We start from the raw sequence: 23,509 nt of genomic DNA, 5'->3' as shown, positions 1-23,509 counted from the left end.
GGATTTCTCCTGCCACCGAAACCAACTCATCACCAAGTGCTGATCAGTTGACAGCTCTGCCCCCCCTTCACCTGAGTGTCCAAAATACACTGCCGAAGATCAGATGATACGATCACAAAATCAATATTTGACCTTCAACCTAGGGTGCTCTGGTACCGCGTACACTTATGAGCATCCTTGTGTTCCAACATGGTGTTCATTATAGACAGACCGTGACTAGCACAGAAGTCTAATAATAGAACACCACTCGGGTTCAGATCAGGGAGGAAAATCATCATGATGTGTACCGTCACCCCTCTGTCGGAGCCACAGCGCTGGCTTTCTACACAGCGGTTCGCCTTTAAGGCAGAGATGCTTTGCTCTGTGTGAATCACCATCAGCAGAGAATTGGTGAACCACCGCTTCAAAGATAATACGGCGTCGCTTTGTAAAACGGGATACTATGTGACCTGGTCTGAATTGGGAAACCCCACTCATTCAAAGCTTTATCAAGATGTTAAACGTGAGTATGTGTTAATGCTGTTTGACCTTTAAGTTCAGACAGCATAGAGCGAGCAGGGACTGACAAAGAGTTTGAGTGGTTTATCAAAGCAGCAGGTCTCCAGCAGACACATTACAGCACATGAATATGACAGCATATTAGATAACCAGGAGGATTATTCAGATGAGTATGAGAGTAATTTGCATTGCAAATTAAAACAGCATTTAAAGCAGAGTAGCATGCCCTGTAAATAACTTCTACTGCAGAAAAATCCCACTTCTCCTCCCTGTTAAAATAGTTATAAGGTGGGAAGTGCAGCACATAAAAGAATCAGCGCTTCTACACCGAACGTCACTATCATGCTGAATTATCATTGGCCTGGCCTCCTCTCTTATAAACAGCAGACTGTGTCATAATAATTTTATGGACAGTTTTGTGAGGGAGTTCAACATGTGATTAATTCATTAAAACTGCTGTGTTCCTCCCACAGGATAAATAGCTTAAAGAATCAATAAGCCCTTGTAACAAACTGCATGGTGTCGAACTGCACAAGGAAGCAGTATGGAGACCCAGAGGGTGGGTTTACAGTGTGCCGTGGGGGCTGGAGACAGAAGACTTTGAGGCATTGAGTCCAAGCCATGACTCTTTGTTGGACATTTTTAAAATCTGTATCTCTTGACTAAAATGTTACAAAAATGCCAAAATGTTAAAGCTTGTGCATTTTTACACAAGATTAATAATTAGAGTTTACACATATGCATATAATACATAACTAATAAAATGAGCTTTACCAGCATCACTTTATCAAAAAGTGATGTTCATATATAAATTATTAATACTAATTTAATTTTTTTGTTGAAGAGTTTTAAAAAGTTGCAAAATTTCCCTTTGGCTTACATTCAGACTGCTAAAAGTTTGAATTCTCACGTTCTCAAGTTCTCAAGTTCTCAAGTTCTTTGGACGAATCGATTTCTATCTCACTTACCGGCCAGGGAGCACGAATGTTAATCCTGACACATTATCCAGACAGTTTCTAGATAGTAGGGACAGTCCACCTGTCCCAGACATTATCCCCCCCGCATCATGTCTGATCGGCTCCCTGACTAGGGAGATTGAGTCCTTGGTTAAAACAGCTCTACAGACTAACTCTGATCCTGGTGGTGGTCCCCAGGGTCGCTTGTTTGTTCCTGTCTCTGTCCGCCCTCAGCTCTTCCAGTGGACCCACACATCCCGGTTTACCTGCCATCCTGGTGCTTTTTGCACCTTGTCTCTGCTTCAACACCACTTCTGGTGGCGAATCATGGCTGCTGACACCCGTGAGTATGTCAAGGCCTGTACCGTGTGTGCCAGAGGGGAGGTAACTCATCGACCACCTGCAGGTCTCCTCTGTCCGCTCCCAGTGCCCGGCCTTCCCACATCGACTTTGTAACCAGATTGCCTTTATCCAAAGGTAATGACACTATTCTTACGATTATGGATTGTTTCTCCAAAGCTGTACATTTTGTGGCCCTTCCTAAACTTCCCTCAGCTAGAGAAACCGCAGAACTGTTGGTGAATCGTGTGTTCCGGATCGATGGGATTCCAGCAGACACTGTGTCGGATAGAAGTCCCCAGTTCACGTCAAGGGTATAGAAGGAGTTTTGCCAGGCACTCGGCATGATGGAGAGCTTATCAGGATACCACCCACAGTCTAACAGCCAGACGGAGAGAGCCAATCAAGATCTGGAGACAACGCTGCGCTGCATATGTGCTCGGAACCCAGCCTCATGGAGTACACATCTCACCTGAGGTGAGTACTCACACAACTCCCTTACGTCAGCAGCTACAGGTATGACACCTTTCGAGGCCTCTGTAGACTACTTACCAAATCTGTTCCCTTCCCAGGAGCAGGAGATTGCCGTACCATCGGTCCAGCGCAACCTCCGTAGGATCTGCAGAATCTGGAGGGAAACCAGAGCAGCTCTCCTGCACACCCAGCACCACAACCGGAGGTTGGCTGACCGGTGGCGTACTTCTGCCCCAGAATACAAACCAGGACAAAAGGTTTGGTTAAGTACTAAGGACATTCCCCTCAGCATAACCTCCAAGAAACTGTCTCCCAGATTCATCCGTCCATTTGAAATTGAGTCCATTGTGAATCCCTCATCTGTTTGCCTCAAGCTCCCTCCATCATTGAGGATTCATCCCACCCTTCATGTCTCCCAGTTAAAACCTGTCTCCGCCGGTAATCTGAACCTGGCTCTTCTGTATTTTGCCTTTGTGCTCTGTGCTTTAGCTTGTGTAGCTAATACTCCTGTGTTTTTTCCACCTTGCCTCATATTGCCGTGTTTCCCTTGCAGTCTCGTGTTTTGCTGTCTTCTTGCCTGCCTGTGGACCTGCCTGCCTGTTGCCTGCTCTTCTTTGTTTCCGCTCTGTGTGAGTATGCCGGAGAGATGGACCTCTCTGCACCATGCTGCAGCACCGCCATCACCCTGCAGTGGACGCCGCATCACAACATCCTCATCCTTGCTCTCACTGGTGACTTAACAAGTCATGTTTGGTTCAACGTACCACCCCTCCCCCCTGCACTTATTTACACATTTGAATGTTAATGAACTTGTTATTTACTATAAATCTGTTTTCTGGGTCATGCATTTGGGTCCAGAGTTTCTACAAATCATTGCCCTGTGAATGGCAATAAATTTGGTTATTTTTTAAAGTCATTCCATGAATGCATTTACCCTTACTTTTTCGCCCTTCATGTGGGTCTTAAATTTAGTTCAAAGTGGTCTTAAAAAGGTCTTAAATAGTCTTAAATTGGACTTGTTCAAACCTGCAGAAACTCTGTTTTCATGCCAGTGGTTAGGCACACAAATCACTTAATGAAGTGTTTAAGTTAAGAAAATATCACCATCATGATAAATATTGAAGGATGACTCTGGTATTATTTTACATTCCATTTTCTAGTGTTCTAGTGTTAGTCCTAATTCAGCCCAAATACTATTGGCTCCAACTGAAAACTGTAAATCTTAAGTCACAAATTGCTGCACAACGTATCAATATTCTGAGGCTCAGTAATTTCCTAAAACAGCTGGTCATTGTAGTCATTATCAAATGATATTGAGAAAGAAACAATGCCCTGATACAGGCTGTTTTTAAATGCAGATTCATCCACCTTTCTCTGCTCTGCTGAACATTTGGAGCAGCAGGATGGTGTACGTGGGAACATGTCACCCAGTATGAGAGTGTGGTTAATTTATTTGTTCCTGAATAGTTTTTTTGGACAACAATAGAGCTCTTTGGCACAGAAGAAAGATATACTGCATGCCTATATCTCAAGTTTTTAAAATCAAAATCTTGCACTCCTTCCTAAGTTCTGATTGTTGCAAGGACCAAATAGCAAAATCCACGATGGAGGAATTAAAGGCTTGTAAAGCACTCAGAGGATTTGTAACATTTGGAATGACAACAATAGGAGACAAGTATCACACTCTTCAAACAATCAATCCATTTTGTTGATGTTAACCTTTTAACCGTAAGTGTTTAATCCAACCACTGTGTAACCCTAACCCTTCCCTTATTGTGGAGATGTTAGGCATGTTTAAATGAATCCATATCAGCTAAAATAAAGTAGATCAAAACCCAAACCTTCCTTCACTGAACACAACTGTGTTTTGTCCACCTCAGCTTGCGTTGCAGTTCTACTCTCCTTCACTAAAGCTGCACTCTAAAGTGTAGCATCCCGTTGCGTATGTGAGTGAAAATTAGAGTGTGACTGTGAAAATGATTTGGACGCACCAATGATTAACTCCACTGGTAACTCTCATCTCTTCCTAAATAGCAAAGAACAGTGTACAAAACATTTAAGTGACACCTGAAAAGCTGTGCAACTTCTGCTGTTGACAAACCAAAATAAAACTTGGCTGTTGTTGGTCTTGTGTGCTCTCTGCATGTCACTCATTGGTGGTGGTAAAAGCTCTGTCCTGTAAGTGGACTGGAGAGTGAACTGTTTTCTACGCAGGCTTCCAGTGAGAGCTAACAACTTTTGATATTACCGTGCAAGCTCTGTATAAGAGACCTACACAGTAAGCTTGTATACAAATACATCATAAGGGAAATGCACAAAGTCCTGTTTTGACACTCCTCATTTTCCCACCTCCATTGTCATCAGTGGCAGCTCCTTATCTGATTAATGAAGCATTGCAAACACACTGATGCAATTTTTACATAAGGAGCACGGTAACGAATCAGTATGCTGGTTAAGTCAAGTCTTCCATTGAACAAGATATCTTTCATTCATTATTGATGTTGTGTGAGAGGAGCTTTCCCCTGAAGGCACACTAAGATTCCCAAAGCCAGACTGGGCATCAAAGACTTCTCTATAATCTTGTCTTCACTTTTCCCACCCCTCCACTCCCTTACTCTCCACATTACATGGTCCATCTTACTCATTTATTGTATTCGCTCACCATATGTGTTTAATTATGTTATCACTTGTAGTAGATAATACATGTAATAGCAGGATGGACAACTCAGTGGCTGCTATTTGTGATTTCCTCTTCAAGAGCTAAATTTCCATGTATAGAGCATTGATTTTACATGGGTTGATTGTCCTATGTAGCTCAGATTGTTTAACCTCTGTATTACCCTCCAGATGTACAGTGCACATTTGCACACTGTGCACCAGTCAATATTATTGCCAGGGTTAGAAGTTTGACTACAGACTAAGGTACGTTAATTGTCAGGTAGGCCTATAGTTCTGCATTATTGTGTTGCTGTAGCCACAACAGAGATGTCAATTGAGCAGCAAATTATGTATAAATTGCCAACATGTGTATTATCCCTCACCAAAGAGCCACTAACCTCAGGGGTACTTTGTTTGTCTCAGTTACAGTATAGTGTCCCATTACTGTCATGTGTTTTATAAAGACTTTTATTGGCTGAATTCAATATAATTATTCATTTAATATTTTTTTTTCAGACTGAGATGGGACAAAGGCCCAATCCCAATACATGGCTTGCCCCAACCACCTACTCTCCGTTTTGAGCGTTCACGCCTAGGGTAGTCTAATGATAATATAGCAGGAAATTGTCCTGGTGGAGCAATTTCAAAACAAATTTGTAATTTAGGTTTAACAGTTTATTCTTGACCTTGGAAAGTAGTCAACAAAACATTCTTCCCTCAAATTCAAATTTCTCACTTTCTACGCATCTTCGGCCAATGTCATTTTTTCTAGTTCTAGACAGATGCACCATTATTTATAAGTATCCCTTGGGTCTCAAATTAATCAAATTACATATAACCAGTTCATACACAGTGACTGGGAATCAGTTTCAAAACAGCCCACAAAAGGTAATCACCGTAACCTTTATGTGCACTCTGGTATTAGGGCACACCACCCAACACTTATTCCTCAAACACACTTGAGTCATTTCAAGCCTACACTGTGACAGCAAAGTGGAGAAATTCCAACATTGTAATAGGGTTGAATCTGTTTTTTTTAAAGAGGCCTGAGTTTCATCCTCAGAGGACTTAAATGGGATGAGACAGAAGCAACAGCGATGTCTTTGAAACTCAGCTGAGCAGCTCTGACTACAGCTGCCGTTCAGAATGTCACACAGCACCGTGATACACCTCCTCTTATCCTTGAGAGCATTTTGCCACCTACTGACTGTTAGTAGTAATAACACAAACGATCAAATTTCACTTTCACATGCATGCAGGGTGCAATTATGCACATTATGTGTAATCTGTGATTTAAATACATTTTAAAAATGGGCGATGACAGATTTTTCCCTGTGCAAAAATGGGTAAATATTGATTTTTGGGAAAAGAGGAACAACACTTGGAAAGAGAAGAGAAAATAGTAGATTGTGAGAAAACAGAAATGTATGGAATAATTTAAACACTTTGATTTCGCACAAGGCTCAACATGAAAGCACTAAAGAAACACTAGAATTGCTGATGGAATTAAGCACATTTTTAATGGAGGCTTACTTCAGGCCATTGCATCTCTGAGGTTCATCCTTTGATTTTTTCCATCTCATTAATATTGCATAGTGTAGCTGAAGTCTTAATCACCAGATCCACCACTTTTTCTTTTTTTAGGATTTAATTCAGGATTTCTCACAGATATAAGTTGCAGACGAAATCAAACCCTGCAATCATTTAAGCACACACTGCCAGTGACTTTGAAATCGCAACTGACAGCATTCTGTCATGGCTCCTTTTCCCCCTGTGGCATTTCACAGAGGACAATGCTGCTGTGTGCATACAAGTGGGTTAATTATAAGATTCACAAGTCAATCAGAGAACATTAACATACTCGGGAATGCTTTCAATTCGCAGGGTTCAGCATGAGAAAACATCAAAGGGTTTAAACTGCAGGCATGAAAGGGATCAGAAATGAGCTTCAGAAGGAGAGGCACTGCCAGAGCCTACAGGAGGAGAGGAGCCTCTTGCTGACTTTCAGGTAGTCTGAGCCTCACATAAGGAAGAGGAGGTGAAGGAGGGGGAGAGAAGAAGAACTCAAACAATCAGGTCTTGTCCTTTTTTAATTGTCCTCTCTGTTTTTAGATTAACTTACATTATTTGCTCCTAGACCCAAATCTGTTGTATGACCTATTTCTACCTGTGCTGTTGTAATATGAATACATCTCCAGCACCACTGGTTCTGTATGACAGACAGAAAAAACTCACTTTTCTTGAACATCAATTACTTTTCACTGAAACCCGACATGGAAACCGGACCTAAATCATTTACTGAAGAATTAGGTAAATTAATATATAAAGTAAGAATGTTTATGTGAAACGTCTATGCTGGATGCAGTTTGTGCAGAGAAACAAATATCCAGAATACATCACTGTACTTTGCTGGGCTACAGTATCGCTCAGTTTCACACTGCTCATATGTGGGTTGCAACAGGTAAGTGCCATCATCATTTCATTCGTTATCATCATCATTATCCAAACTCTCCGCCGACGCACCACATTCATCCCTGATTGCCAAAAACATCTTATAAGATCCAAAAGGGCATGCTACTGGGAGTTAAGTTAGCTGGACACTGGGTGTGGGGGTCCAGGGACCACAGCTCCGTCAATTCCACACCTACCAAAACAACCTGCCAGGTGCCTGGGTGAAAACAGCTGCTACCCACTTCACCCGCCGAGACTGAGCTCCACACAAGTCAACTCTGAGGAGCTGCAGCATATTCACATATCACATAACATTCCATGTGTGCTTTAATATCACGTCTAATAAAAATATTTACTCGCCACAAAGAGTCATCCGCCGCAGAATTTACCGCAAACAGACATGTTAGCGTGGAGAAACTTACCCGCATCCGGCTGCTGGTCTTGACATCTTTATTTCAAACTTCTGTTCTCAGATAATGCTGCTCACCGTCCGCAGCTTTACCTATGCAGCCGAGAAGTGAGGCGAGACGCCGTTATTTCCTCTAGGGGAGGAGAGGTGAAGTCCTTTTGGCACTGGGAACTCGACCTGACGGCGCGCAGCCGCTGCTCTCAGTCGGAGCGCTTTATTTCTGACGGGCGCGCTGCCGCAACACGGCAAGAGGGGGTCTAACCCAGCGTGATGGGAGCGCTCGTTAAACTGACACTGTTAACCACATGACACCAGCGCTTAGGTGACAACACAGTTCAGTATCAAGGTTGACTTCAGCGGGGAGACACCAGGATTCCTCCTGTCTGGCGCAGAGGTGTGTGGGCTCAATTCCCATTGACATTTCGGTTTTCAGGGGGCGTCAGTTACTGGAGAAAAGGACAAAAAGAACAAGCCGCCTCCAAACGTTACGTGTTTCTTTGAATTTCATTAAAATAGTGACCCAACAAGTAATATTCATTTGATAAATATATGAATTTTAAGAACCTATCACCACAGTTTCCACACGCTCCTCAGTATGTCTCGATTAGAGAAAAGCAAAGGCACATCAGTGTATGAATGTGTGTGTGAATGGGTGAATGTGGCAAGTGTTGTTCAGCGCTTTGAGGTCAATAGATTTTGAAATGTTTGCAGAGCAAGGTAGGCAGAAATATAAGCAACGCAAATTATTTAAATACTGTTTTCTTATTAATAATATCATGTGAATAAATTAAAATAATCCTTTATGATTTAAACTCTTTATGGCAAGGGAATCAGACCATGTCATTTACATGCAAACATCCAGCCCACCTTGTGTCCAATAACATTGAGTGGTGAATTCCCCTGAAGTCAATTTAAGGCACCATTTGATTTGGGAATTAGTGTTGTTATAGGGAAATTATGACATTACTCATGTTTAAAGATCAAGCGATGATCACAAAAGCACAACACAGCCAACCTGATAGTTCGCTCTCCATACTATACATGAAAACATGTTAGTAAACTATTACCAATTTTCCTGCAAAATGTATTCTGTGCCCATTGTTATTTTGTAATTGTGTGGATATATAACAAATAGAGATGCTCCATATGCAAAGTATCACTTACTCATGGTATCATTTGCTGTCTCAAGCTGTTTGTTGCTACCATATTTACACCTAAATGAGTTTTTATTAGTGGTCATTTAGTGGTAGTGCAATGAGCTTCACAGCTGAAAATGTGACTCTATCTCTACAAAATCAGTGACCTTTCCCTTTGGTGTATTCATGTGTGGGAATAATGTTACTAATCAGAGAGCTGGACACATATATTTTTTATACAGCATTTTTAATGAACTTTTTAACCAAACTGCAGAATGGTTGTTACAGCAGATGGCTTGAGTACGAATCTAAATTTAATTGTCATATACATAGTCTGTGACATATCATCACTGTAACAAATTGACTGTAGAATTTACAGTAAATACCTGGCAAAAAAGTTGCCAATGATGTCTTTTCTGTTGCTATTGCTGTCAATAAAATAATAAAAATAATTACAGTTTATTACTGGATATCTTTTACAGGTTTTTTTATATACATAAATTGCAGCAATTTATTGTTGTTTTACAGGGAAAAAAAACAAACTTTTATTTAGTATACAACATTATCTTTATTTTTAAATCACATAAGTTACCTGGCAACTCAGTAGCTGTAAATACATCACAATATAATATATTGTTGTAGAAAGGCTTTACAGTTAATTTTTTTGTTTTTTGCTTTAGCAGCTTTGCAAATTATGCATATTGTGAAGTGTTTTCAATGAGACCGGGATTGCTTTTAATACAGTATTCATCAGCACTGCATTTGATTCTCTCAACCTGTTAACTAAAGCCACAGTGCGAGCTGAAATATTATTCTAACATTTAAATAATATAAAGGGACGGCTGTAGGTCAGCGGGTAGAGCAGGTCGACTAGTGATCGGAAGGTCATTGGTTTAACTCCCGGCTCCGGGCAGGGCTGAGCTGCATGTTGAAGTGTCCTTGAGCAATATACTGAACCCTACGTTGCTCATAAGTGAGGGCGCTGTGATGAGCTGGCAACTTGTCAAGGGAGTACCCTGCCCTCGCCCTGAGACAAAACTGGGATTGGCTCCAGCAGCAACAACCCGTGACCCCATGGAAAGGGATAAGTGGTTACAGTCAATGACATGACATGACATTTAAATAATATTTTATTGTTAAAAGTCAGTACAGTTTTACAAAGATACAAATACAATACAATAACTGTTGAAAAGATGACCTTAGCAACAGGCATAATAATAAAACATTAACATCTCTGTCACCAGTCTGACACTGTTCACTGATATTGTCCCTATCAGCCACCTGGTGCAGTTTACGTCTTTACATGTCCAACCTTTATGAGACAAAGCAGCAAGAATGTTTGGGCGACACTCAGCTTGAGTGGCTCAGGTGGTGGTTTACATGTAAAATGTAAATTAAAAAGACTTAACGCTATATTTTGGAGTTGGTGAAGCATGTAATTTTGTTGTGAAGGACTGAAGTACGGTCCTGGATGTCTTGTGTTGTGATGACTTTTGTAAACACAAAGCTAAATTAGGCTGTTAGAATGATTTCTGGTTACAAAGGTAAGAAGTTAGACTTATATTTTACACCATTAGATTAACTCAAAACATTACACCATAACTATTATTTGTAGATTAAACAGACAGTTTGATATAATTGATAGATAGAGCATTAGAACAATGTCAATTTGGGCGCCGCATAGCTCGGTCGGTAGCGCGCGCGACCCATGTGCCGAAGGCTCTGCAGCGGACCCGGGTTCGACTCCCGGCCCGGGTCCCTTTGCTGCATGTCACTCCCCATCTCTTACCCTGCTTCCTGTCCAAACTCTTCAGCTACTCTGTCAATAAAGCCGAAAAAGGCCAAAAAAATACTTAAAAAAAGAACAATGTCAATTTAAAAAGCATGGAAGTCGTTTGTATATGACTTACACTCAAAGCCATACAAAATCCATCAACCTCCTTCCTGAGGAGAGAGGAGACGTGAGGATTAAGAGTTTAGATTAGAGTTTTCTTCTTCTCCTGCACCTTGCCACCTTTTTGGCCCACCAGCTTTGCTGTCTTTGGTGCCACTAGTTGGGTTGAGTCCAGTGAAACATCTGAAATCACAAAATCACATAAGAGAAACTTTATGAAAAACTGCTCTCACAGTTGCTCTACTAGAGATTGCAGAGTCCATCAGGTTGTGATGGACTGGAAATTTCCCAACCAGCCCATGCTTGGAAGGACAACAACACCCTAAGACAAACCACGCCAACATAACATTTTAAGTATCCATAACATAATACACCAAATTGAGTGTATTTATCTGTTTCACAGTGCTCTTATATACCGTATTTTCACGACCATAAGGTGCACCTAAACGTCTCAAATTTTCTCCAAAATGTGCGGCGCACCCTACAGTGCAGTGCGCCTAATGTGTTGTTTTTCGTAAGGCGGATTACATGAGAACATTGAAGGGTGAAGTGGCGAGATGGCCCGAGTTGGAAGATCGACTCGAGCAATGGATTGCCGGTCAAAGGACAGCTGGAAGAAGCGTCTCTACAGTCACCATACGACTAAGGGCAGTAACGCTAGCGGAAGAAATGAAAATTGAACATTTTCAAGGAGGTCCGTCTTGGTGCTTTCGCTTCATGAAACGGTGCCATCTTTCCATCCGGGCCAGGATTTCAATAAAGCACAACCAAACTCAGTTTTGCTCCCGCTGCCTTTTTAAATACACACACTAGCATGCATGTTTTACTGGTGTGTTTTACCATGCCCGCGCCCTATGGTCCAGTGCGCCTTATGTATTTGTTAAATACAGAAAAAGCACCCGTAACTGAAACCGCGCCCTATAACCCGGTGCGCCCTATGGTCGTGAAAATACGGTATATATAACCACTCCTTATATTGGAACTGTTTTGTTTGAGAAAAACATTCAGGATACACACTGGAGCCTCACCGTGCAAGCCACTTAGAAGCTCCAGTGCATAATTATTCTGTCAGTCTGTCATATACAAAATTGTTCCAAAGTAAGGAGTGGTCTTAGGGCACCTTAATGCTGGTAAAATAAAAATCACTAAATATTTTTTATATGTATTCTGTTGTGGAACACCAGACATGGTTTGGTATGTTGGTTGTGGTTTAAAATGTTCTTTGGTAATTGTCACAGTTTGCTGCTGCAGCTGTTGTTGGGCTGGTCAGGAGACTCCATGCCCAAGGCTATGGCCATGCAACTACATCACTACTGGTTGGCAACTCGTACAGCCTTGTGACCATAAACATGAACCAACGTTTCCTATGACTCTGTTTTCCACAACAAAGCAACTCATTTAAAACTTGTCTGAGTCTAATTAATATGCCTATGAATGCTGCGACAGAACAACATCATGAACTTCTTGGACCTCTTAAATGATAGTCTGAATTACTGAGGCTGGTAAAAACAAGTAGCTTAGCCTGAAGATTCAAGTAAAACATAGACAAGTTCTTCAAAAGGAGGTCTCCATCCACACTATCATAAAGTTTAGGTTTTCAAGCCGTGCTTCTTGATTTGGGTGCTAAAACACAGCACTCATGTACATGTTCAACTGAACAATTTTTGTATATTCTCAAAATATGAGATGCAGATGTGGATTTTACACTAAATGTGTTCTCACAACCCTTAAAAGGACATGCCCCCCAGTACATGGCCTTTCAAATGACTATGGAATTTTCAGATGGGTAAATATAATATTTCAAAATTCAATCTGACAAATAAGTGTTGTGCCAATTTGCTTAGCTCTAGCACTTCTGTGAGACTTTTACATCTTATGATCTCTGTATAGATGGGACTTGAAGGCGGCAAGTTTTTTTGAATGCATGGGTACAATCAGGTACACCACAGGTAAAAGGGCAGTTTGGTGTTTTACTAATGATGAGTAAAACTTATTATAGTTTCACTCTTGTGGGCACACTGTTTGAAATTATACATTGCTAGGCAAAGAGAAAGCAAAAAGAGAGAAAACAGAAAAAAGTAATTAAGGTTGTGTCCATATAAACACAACACAAAAACAATGACCACAGCTTCAACAAACCACACCTGTGCAAAGAGTTGCTCCCAATGGTCAAAAGAAAATTCTTAAAATCGTGATGTTTTCTAAGAATTTCCCCTAAAAGCGAAGAGTAGATCCTAGTAAAGATAAATGCTATTCCTAAAGAATCCTAGCTCTTAAGAGAGCTCCTAAGGTGAGATCTGTTAAGAGTAGGGAAGAGGACTTTTAAGCGGCTTAGGAGTTCCCTAAGCAGAGGACAAAATGGGGGACGGAAGAGGCAGGAGAGATACTGGGACCAAATTTGCCTCTCAAAACACTATTATGCCCAATGACCAATTGAGCCAGAAGCAAACACTGTTCCTCTGTCCAGTTGGGTTTCCTCGTTCTTTTCTTCTCCATTGCTGTTCAGTGGTTTGTGGTAGATTTGAAAGCCAACTAACACTGCTTCTTATAGGCCCATCAGCAATCATAGGCATTGATGAAAGCTGAGCCATTTTACCCTTGTTAATACCAAATTGAGTTGAAAATGTTGAAAGCTGAAAGTGCAAAAATTACCTGCATGGCAATTAATATGAACAAATAAATATAACTATCACTATGTGAATACCGTGCAACTGGGCCTAAGTTTTGACACATTTTGTAGGATAATTTTCAAGTATAGCTTACTATTCATTTAACAGATATATTCTGTTATGTGAAATATTACAATTAATATTTACAATTACACAGTCTTCATAAGATTAGAGTCTATGCTTAAGTTTATCGATTTTTTCTTCCTATTAGGTGTCGTCATGTAGTTTGATGATAAAAGAATTCTGCAGAGGCAAGGCTGGGTGGAATGATAGAGCAATCTTTATTGAAACAGTTCTTCAAGCCAGCATTCAAATTCAGAGTGCAGCCGCCCACTGGAGTTCTCAAATCTATGGCAAAGGTAAGCCCAGATGGCTTTGCCCTCTGCTCTATCAGAAGTCATATCAAACCCTCGATCTACCAAAATGCCACCCCTCCTTCTCTTCCTATATGGGGGTTTTTAGAGTCCCTTCTCCAGTACACACCCACTTTTTGTAATCGGTCACTTTGGTAAATTATCCAATAGTCTAAAAGAGTAGTCGACCTGTCTCCCTGCTTATCTCCTATAACTCATCTGACTTGGCTGCGGTCAACCTAAGGTCCTCTCACCAAAATGACCCTTCTGTCCTTCTACAGGAACACAAACGTTTAGGCATCTCCCACCATTTGGCATGGGGGCCAAACTCAGTTTAGTAAGTTTTATGTCTTTACTGTCTGTTAACCTTTGACACACTCACAGTTGGAAACCAACTCTTGAAACTTCACTAACACAATTAGTCATTGCTGAATCTAAACTGAGTAGAATCAGAATGTGTTGCCATCCAGATACCTCAGTCTCTAATTCACAGAGGAGCTGTTACACTTAGATATAAGCTAAAGTTTTTTTCAGGGGTCGTACAAAGTTATATGTTATATGATTTAAACAGTATCTGTTGGATCGAACAATATGTTAATAGAGTCTGGAAAGTAGTAATTCCGTCACTGACGAGTGTGTCTTTTCAGAGCAGTGAACTCGCACCATCCGACTTACATTATGGGCGTTCTGTTCAGTAAGAATTTTTTCAAACTATTGGGAGATTGGAAAAACATTAAAGGGCTGTCAGCAGTCTCCCCGTCCTGCAGGCAATATGGCTAATACATGTAACGTTAGGTCAGCTAGCTTTAGCTTCACCTACAAAGCCTCTGACTTTAGTTTGCAAGTGTTCGCTAAAATAGTGCAGACTATTTATTACAGTCAGTCACAAACTGATAAAACAACATTGTTCTCATCAAAGACCTGACTCCATAGCGTGGCCCATGTACTGTGGTTGTTTGACCTCTGCTTCGTATCTGCTTAAAGCCTGAGTGACATTAGCATCACAACACAGATGTTGAAGTCCCGTGTTAACGTAACTATGCTCAGTTTACAATTAAATAAAAGTTAAATAGGTTAACATTAGCAAACAATATCTGGTTGCATTATAACATATCCACTGTACTTTTACCTACGTTGGAGTTAAGTAATTTACATTACAAATGTAATCACATTTTAATTGTATATGCTATTTTGTAATAGTATACTTCTGTATTAGTGATGGTCGTCTCTGGGCTCTCTTCTTCAAAGGTGTCGGCGTGTAGTATGTTGATAAAAGTATTCTGCAGAGGCAAGGCTGGGTGGAATGATAGAGCAATCTTTATTGAAACAGATCTCAAGCCCAGATCCTAATATGTATGTTGATAGTGTGCATGCACGAAAGCTGCAGGCTGCCTGTTACCTTGGTCCAGCCTTTGAGTTCGCTTTTTTAAACTTTCTTAACTTTTATTCTCTATTTGTTCATTCTTGTTTCTTTACTGTAACTCTGTGAAGACCTGCCCTCTCTAACAAGGTTGTTTTTAGAGAGTTTTCGTGCTTTTCTTCATGTTGCTTTTATAAATGCCGCTTCCACTGGGACACGCTGTTTTTGTTTACAGTGGAGAACAGCTGATTGCGCTAATGTCGGACGGCATTCTGGCCAGACCAGTTGATACACCACCTGAACTCTGGAGAAAAACACACCAGGGATGCAGTGGAGGGAAGCAACGTTGGGGGATGAGAGGAGGGTCGAGACGGGACGGGCTTATGGAGAGGAGAAGATTTGAGCCGTGTCTCCATTCTGTTGTTATGGGAAATGTACGGTGTCTTAGCAACAAAATGGACAAGGCAATGGTGCAAACGCGGAGCCACACAGAGTACCGGGAGTGCAGTATGATGTGTTTCACTGAGACATGGCTGCACAGGGACATTACAGACCAGAGCGTCTCCGTGGATGGTTTCCACACCATCCAGGCCGACCAGGATTGTACCGAGAGCGGTAAGTGGAAAGGCAGGGGGCTTGCCGTTCTAGTTACGTGAGCTGTCCTACCAGACAGGAGAAGACCCTGGCTAACATTAAGGATGCATACATCTCCTCTTCTCTCCCCCCTCTGGGCAGGTCAGATCACAACCTGGTTCACCTCAAACTCTGCTATGTGCCGCTGGTGAAGAGGAAGCCTACGACCACAAGGGCTGTGAGGAGGTGGTCGGAGGAAGCTCATGAGGCACTTCAGGGCTGCATTGAACTAACTGACTGGCCTGCACTCTGTGAGCCCTACGGGGAGGACACTGATGGGCTCAGAGAGTGCATCATGGACTACATAAACTTCTGTGTGGACTGCAGTGTCCCTGCTTGGACTGTAACCTGTTACATAAACAATAAACTTTGGATCACTAAGTTCAGAGAGGGCAACAGTGATGAGGTGAGAAGAGTGCAGGGGGTACTCAAACTTAAAATCAGGGAGGCAACATGAGGGATGTGTGGAGTGGCATGAGAACCATCACCAGGTTCCAGAAGACCGGTAGCATGGGGTTGGAGGGCCATGTGGACCAGGCCAATGAACTGAACCTATTTTTCAATAGGTTTGATACTGCAGCCCCTCTCCACAAGACTCTATTGCTGGCTGCCCAACAACAACTGCCACTTTACCTCCCCCTACTCCTCCACCTTACAGACCTCTTGTCTGCCCCCCACCACCTCAATTTACACCCACCTACTCCACCCCTCACCCCTGCTCTGCATAATGTCCTCCACAACATGAGGACCTCACGCCTCCCCCAACTGTCACCTCTACAGTGTTCTGCAAGCCTGACCTGGTGAGAGGCTAGCTCCACTCTGGCAAAGCTGCAGGCCCCGACGGTGTTCTTCTCAGGGTGCTTAAAGCCTGTGCCCCCCAGCTGTTTGGAGTACTCAGTCAATTATTCAACCTGAGCCTGCACCTACAGAGGGTCCTTGTGCTGTGTCCAACATCATAAAGACCCTGGAGAGGCTCGTCCTGGGGCAGCTAACGCCTATGGTCAGGCCCTTTACTGATCCGCTACAGTTCGCCTACCAACCCCACCTGGGAGTTGAGGACAGCATCATCTACCTGCTGAACAGAGTCTATACTTATCTGGACAAGCCGGTGAACACTGTCAGAGTCATGTTCTTTGACTTTTCCAGTGCTATCAACACCATCCGCCCCGCTCTACTGGGTGAGAAGATAGCTGCGATGTAGGTTGAGGCCCCCATCATGACCTGGATTGCTGATTATTATTTTCCCTCCAACAATTGCTATTCCCTCCCATTGATGCCTGGCAATGCCTGTGCTTTTCTAGCTTTTTATTCAAACATTATTCATTCAGATAAATTATCTCATTTTGGCACATTCAACAAAGTAGCTGTCACTCTATACTTAAACAATAAGCTGTATTTTGTTGTGCGACAATATGAAAACTTGCCTTCTGTCTGTACTTAAAGTGGGTAAGATACATAAAGAACTAACAGACTGTGTCAACTAAAATTGAATCACATCAACTATGAAGACCAGATGCTATCATACATTAAGACTGCAGTGTTTAGACTTGGTACCTGCCTGTTGCCTCCCTTCCTGCCTCTGTCATTTAGGTTTGCTGTTGCTGTTGCTGAATGTACATCTTTTTTCTTACCATACTCTCTGCTTAACTCTCTTTAATTACCTGTGCCTGCATTATGTCTCTTTCCTTTTGCTGTCTTTAATATCTGCAGTGTTAAAATCCCCACATCCTCTTGACATTTATTTTGACATTAGTGGGCCTCTTATAATGGTAGTAAAAACAGGTATTTGTGTGCTGCCAGATTTAACAGGTGGTCTCTAAGCTGAGGATTCTGTCAGAGTTCAGTTCTTGTCTGAGCTGTTTCTTGAAGCTGTTAAAATTAATCTATTCATAGAAAGCCGTCTAACAGTTTCTTGCATATTGTCATGTTCATGTTGTTCCTAGAACATTATAACTAATGTTGTTCCAGGACCATCATTTTATTTCATCAAATAGTGCAGTAAACCATCAGCAAAACCCAGCTGTTTGAAACATATGATTTTACTGTTTATAGTATTAATATTTTTATTGATTATTGTTTAGTTCATTATTGATTTTCTATTTCTTGTCCATTTTTGTTGCACGTTGGTTAGGTTTAGGTAGCAAAAGTATTTGTATATGCCATGATTTGGGGTTTTTGGTTTATTCAATTTCCCTGGTATTTATTATGCCTTTATCCTTAATAAATCTTCATCTAATGATCTCAAAGCTTGCCCTCTACTCCATTTGGGTCCACCTTCTCTGCTCTCGTCATGACACTTTGACTTGACCAGCCATGGACCCAGTACACACTTACCTACTTGTGTTCCAACCTCTCATCCTCCCCAATGACTCCAATAGTTAGTCCATCATTAAGGTTTTCTGGTCCGCCTATGAGGAGGATCCAGGTCTGGCCACAAGGCAGATAGCAGGATTCTGTGGAACAGGAGTTTTTTTTACAAAAAGAAGTCCAAGCTTCAGCCCCAGTTTTCCAGTTTTAGCCCCAGATTTCCAGCTACCGGTCCAAACCTCAGTCCCAGGTGTTCAGCTACCAGTCCGAGCCTCAGTCCAAGGTTTCCAGCTTCGAAACTGCACATCAGTCTTGTTCAATCGGGCATCGTTTGGTGAGCCTGAAGCCTCCCTCTCTTTAAATGGCTAGCCACCAGTCTGCTAGCCTCCTGCCAGCTCAAGCTCCATGGTTATCTAGCCACCATCCTAGTTTTCCTGAGCTAGTTGGCTTGAGACCTTTGATAATGTACTGGAAAAATACTGCACATAGGACATTCTTTAAGAGACTAATTCCTTATCACCTGTCAGGCTAGGAATGTGGTTTTGGACATCACCCTGGGGGAAATATTGACAGGGGTAAGGAAGAGGCAAATTTCTGGGCAACTCGTTAAAGTGAAACTCTCTCCAAAAAGCAACTGTGGCTTTATTTGTGATTGAATATGAGTCAAACCTTCGAGTAAAAAAATAATTACGGCAAAAGAGGCATTTTCGACTTTTCGGTTGATTACCGAGTGCAACCTAACAGGTAGGAGGTCCACCATTACTCTCCTGCCTGTTATAGGTCACGCTTTACCTACCTATTTACTAGTAAACTCTGCATACACAAACAATGTTCTCAATGCTCGTGTTCATGTGTAGAGACCCTGGTGATACTACGAGCAAAGTTTCATGTTGTGTCGAGCCTTTTTAGTGTTTTAAAAATAGCGATTTTGATGCTAGCGTGCCTGTGCCCCATGCCCCAAAACTATGGTAAATCTTAAAAGTGCTTCTTTCCTTTTTTGATTCATATTCAATCACAAATAAAGCCTTGGTTGCTTTTTGGTGAGAGTTTAACTTTAATCCCACAAAACGGTTCCCATGAGAAAACAACTTTCAATGACAGGCAGCTTCCAGTCAGTTGAACATTTTGTTGACACAAAGCAACCCAATTCTATGGCAGATCCTGCCCCAGAGCCACTGTCTTGAAAGAACTCCTGGAGGAAGCATGGTTCCGATTCCGATTCCGATTCCGATTCAGAATACTTTCTTAATCCCCGGGGGGGAAATTGTTATTGTTCCAATGCTCCATGCAAAGTAGAAATAGAAATATAGCATGAATGGAAACAACCGCTAAAGATGAAGATGTAAATAAATAAAATATTAAAGTAGACATCAAAATAAAATATCAAAGTAGGCAATAAAATACAAATAAATAATAAAATAGTAAAGTATACAAACTGAAATATTTACAATATACAATGAAATGGTTGTAGCTTTATGAATTAAATGAGAATGTATAGTTATATTGTTTGTTTTGTTTTATAAATAGCCAAATGAGTCCGATCGTCAGAGGGAGGAGTTGTACAGGTTGATGGCCACAGGCAGGAATGACTTCCTGTGGCGCTCGGTGGTGCATTTAGGAGCAATCAGTCTCTGGCTGAAGGTGCTCCTCTGTTCGACCAGAGAGTTGTGGAGAGGGTGAGAGACATGCTGCAGTATCGCCCACACCTTTGACAGCATCCTCCTGTATGACACTGCTGACAAAGTGTCCAGCTCCACCCCTACAGCGTCACTGCCCTTTTTGATCAGTTTATTGCGTCTGTTGGCATCGGCTACTCTCAGTCGCAAACAGAATAGCACTGGCCACCACAGACTCATAAAACATCCTCAGCATAGTCCGGCAGATGTTAAATGAGCAGAGCCTCCTCAGAAAATAAAGGCGGCTTTGTCCCTTCTTGTAAAGGACTTCAGTGTTCTTAATCACGTCCAGTTTATTGTCAGTGTACACACCCAGACATTTGTAATGTTCAACAATGTCCACGTTATGCCCCAGGATGGAAACTGGGGTCACTGGTGTCTTGGTTCTCCTCAGATCTACCACCAGCTCCTTGGTCTTTGTTGTGTTGAGCTGCAGGTGGTTCAACCAACACCATGAGACAAATTTGTCCACCACAGCTGTGTACTCAGCCTCCTCACCCTTGCTGATACATCCAACTACAGCAGAGTCATCAGAAAACTTCTGAAGATGGCAAGACTCTGTCTGGTAGCTGAAGTCTGTGGTGTAAAGGGTGAAGAGGAAAAGAGAGAGGACAGTCCCTTGTGGGTACTCCAGTGTTGCTGACCACTGTATCTGACACACAGTGACGCAGGCGCACGTACTATGGTCGGCCAGTGAGATAATCCACAATCCAGGACACAAAGGGAGGATCCACCAGCATCGCCATCAGTTTGTCACCCAGTAGAGCAGGCCTGATGGTATTGAAAGCATTGGAGAAGTCAAAGAACCTGACCCTCACAGTGCTCCCCAGCTTGTCCAGGTGGGCGTAGACACGGTTCAGCAGGTAGATGATGGCATCTTCAACTCCAATCTGGGATTGGTAGGCGAAATGGAGGGGATCCAGGTGCAGACTGACCATAGGCCTAAGCTGCTCCAGGGCGAGTCTCTCCAGGGTCTTCATGATATGAGATGTAAGTGCCACCAGTCGGTAGCCCGAGAGACCACTGGGCTGCGGCATCTTTGGGACTGGAACGAGGCAGGATGTCTTCCATATCACAGGGACCCTCTGGAGGCTCAGGCTCATGTCCAAGACATGATGAAGAATTCCACAGAGCTCTGAGAACCCGTGGGCTGACACCATCAGGGCCTGCAGCCTTACCGGTGGGAGTTTGCTCAGCTGTCTCCTTACATGAAGCGGTGTAAACAGTGCAGGTTGAGTAGGGGGAGAATTGAAGTCCATAGTGAAATTGAAGTCCATAGGGAAAGCCGACATCATGCCTCTTTTCGGCCCAGCATTTTTTGTTTGTTTGTTTGTGGATTTGCTCATGCCTGTTTTGGGATTTTGGACTGTGGATTTATACACTTGAAGCTCACTTTTTGTTGTGTCAGCCTGCCACCCCTTTCTCTGTATTTGGGTCCTCATAATTTTGAGAATCCGATTTTTGGGAAGGTTTACATAACAAAATTAATTTCACTTTTTACTAAAAAGTGCCAACAAATTCATTACAGTGGCCAGAATATGAGTTTAAATAAAAAAAATTATATAACCTGTTATTATTAACTTAGAAAATGATCATAAATCTGTCAGTTTCCCTTCACTTCATATTGTAAGGTAGAGAGAACTCCTTCAGTGTGTCGTTATCTTATCTATTCCACTTTTTCATATACAGCCCATATCACTGAAAATCCGGTCCACATTTTCCCTGCGACCTTGCTGGCACTCAGTACCTACAGTGTGTGTGTAGGCAGAATATAGACACTCACCTTAATTTATTAGATCATTATTCATTAACAATATGCAAATTAAAAAATTAAGGCTCATAAATAAATAAATACTGTAGGTAAATAACAAATACATAACTTCCCTTAAAAATGTGTCCATTGCTGCTTAACTGCAGAATCAACTGCTCCTCACAATTCCTTTATAAGAGGTCAAAGTTGATGGGTATACCTGTGAGAAGTAGGATCTCTGCAACAGATGATGGCAAACTGGAACAGCATGTGAGGCAACTTCAGAGCCAATATCCTACACCTGGATGGGGGAGGAGGCACTGTGAGAATCACATTCTTTCATTTCTCCAGTGCTTTTAACACCATTCAGCCTCTGCTACTGGGGGAGAAGTTGCATGTGATGGGTGAAGACTACACAATAATCTCCTGGATTGCTGACTACCTGACAGGCAGGCCACAGTTTGTCCGTATGGGCAGTGTTCTGTCTGATGCAGTGGTTAGTGAAACAGGAGCTCCACAGGGGGACTGTACTGTCTCCTTTCCTGTTCACCTTATACACAACTGACTTTCAGTACAACACCAGGTCATGTCACCTGCAGAAGTTTTCTGATGACTCGGCTGTTGTTGGGTGTATAAGTGAGGGACAGGAGGAGGAGTACAGGGCACCGGTAGACATTTTTGTGGAGTGGACTGGACAGAATTACCTGCGGCTGAACATCAGCAGATCAGAGAGATGGTGATAGATTTTAGGAAGAAGAGGAAGATGACTCCCCAACCACTGCGCATTCTGGGAAAGGATGTGGAGGTGGTGGAGGATTACAAGTACATTTGTGTTACCATCAACCACAGACTGGACTGGAGATCTAACACTGAGGCTGTTTACTAGAAGGGGACGAGCAGACTTTACTTCCTGAGGAAGCTGAGATCCTTCAACGTGTGCAGCAAGATGTTGGAGATCTTTTATTAGTCTGTGGTGGCCAGTGTACTTTTCTTTGCTGTGGTTTGTTTGGGGAGCAGCATCGGAGCCAGCGACACCAACAGACTCAACAAACTAATCAAGAAGGCTGGCTCTGTGATTGGCTGTAAACAGGACAGGAAACTGGAGGCTGTGATAGAAAGGAGGACACTGAAAAAACTGTTATCCATCATGGATAATTCTCTCTACCCTCTACACTTCACACTGGTCAGACAGCAGAGCACCTTCTCCAAAAGGCTTATACCTGCAGTTTGATACAGATACAGATACAGGATACTATTCTAATTCTGTGAATGAGGTAATTGGTGGTCTTTATCTTTTGTATAGTAATTCTCATTTGTGTGTCATTGTTTTGTGATAATCATAGTAATTTCTATCTTTTCAAAAATCTATTTCGGATGATGAGAACCCTGTTGCGTGCAGTGTATGATTGTTACACGGTCCAGGTTGCATGAGGTGTTGACAAGGATAAATCCTACTGCTACTGCTGCAAGGAGCAAGCATGCACCATACCCCAACAGTTTGTAGGAACATGCACCTTATAAGGTTAATTACCAGACTTGTCATACTTTTGAATATTTTGAAAAGAACTTCTGCAAGTTAAAAACAATAGTTTACAGCTGTATTGATTCCAGACTACTGTCCATACTATATTTTCATCATTTTCAAGTAATAATTCTCTTATTTGTTATCCAACCTTTGTAGATGGGGCTTTGTGATTCATGGTGCCATTGATGGACATTACCATCTCAACTGCTGCACAGACAATTGTGCCATAACGGTGCTTTCTCAGTGTTTGAAAACAACATGCCTCTATGGACAACCCTCAAGAGTCAGATCTGACCATAGTGGTGAAAAATCTGCTTGTGGATTTATTCATGCATCTAGTTCAAGGACTTGAACACAGAAGTCTCATAACAAGAGAATCAGTACACAATCAGAGAATTGAACGCCTTTGTCATGATGTTTT

The 23,509-nt window shown here is 42.1% G+C and overlaps 1 long non-coding RNA gene across 1 annotated transcript; it reads left to right on the top strand.

The window, feature by feature from the left end:
• Positions 1–1,608: 1,608 nt before the first annotated feature.
• On the top strand, positions 1,609–3,036 carry LOC119016919. Its single transcript, XR_005074288.1, has 3 exons — positions 1,609–2,270; positions 2,366–2,524; positions 2,821–3,036. It is a non-coding gene; the product is annotated as an uncharacterized LOC119016919 (long non-coding RNA).
• Positions 3,037–23,509: the final 20,473 nt, after the last annotated feature.

Source organism: Acanthopagrus latus, chromosome 3, assembly GCF_904848185.1.
Source record: "Acanthopagrus latus isolate v.2019 chromosome 3, fAcaLat1.1, whole genome shotgun sequence".
NCBI lineage: Eukaryota > Metazoa > Chordata > Actinopteri > Spariformes > Sparidae > Acanthopagrus > Acanthopagrus latus.
The sequence above is the reverse complement of the archived record's forward strand: the minus strand, read 5'-3'. Positions and strand labels throughout refer to the sequence as shown.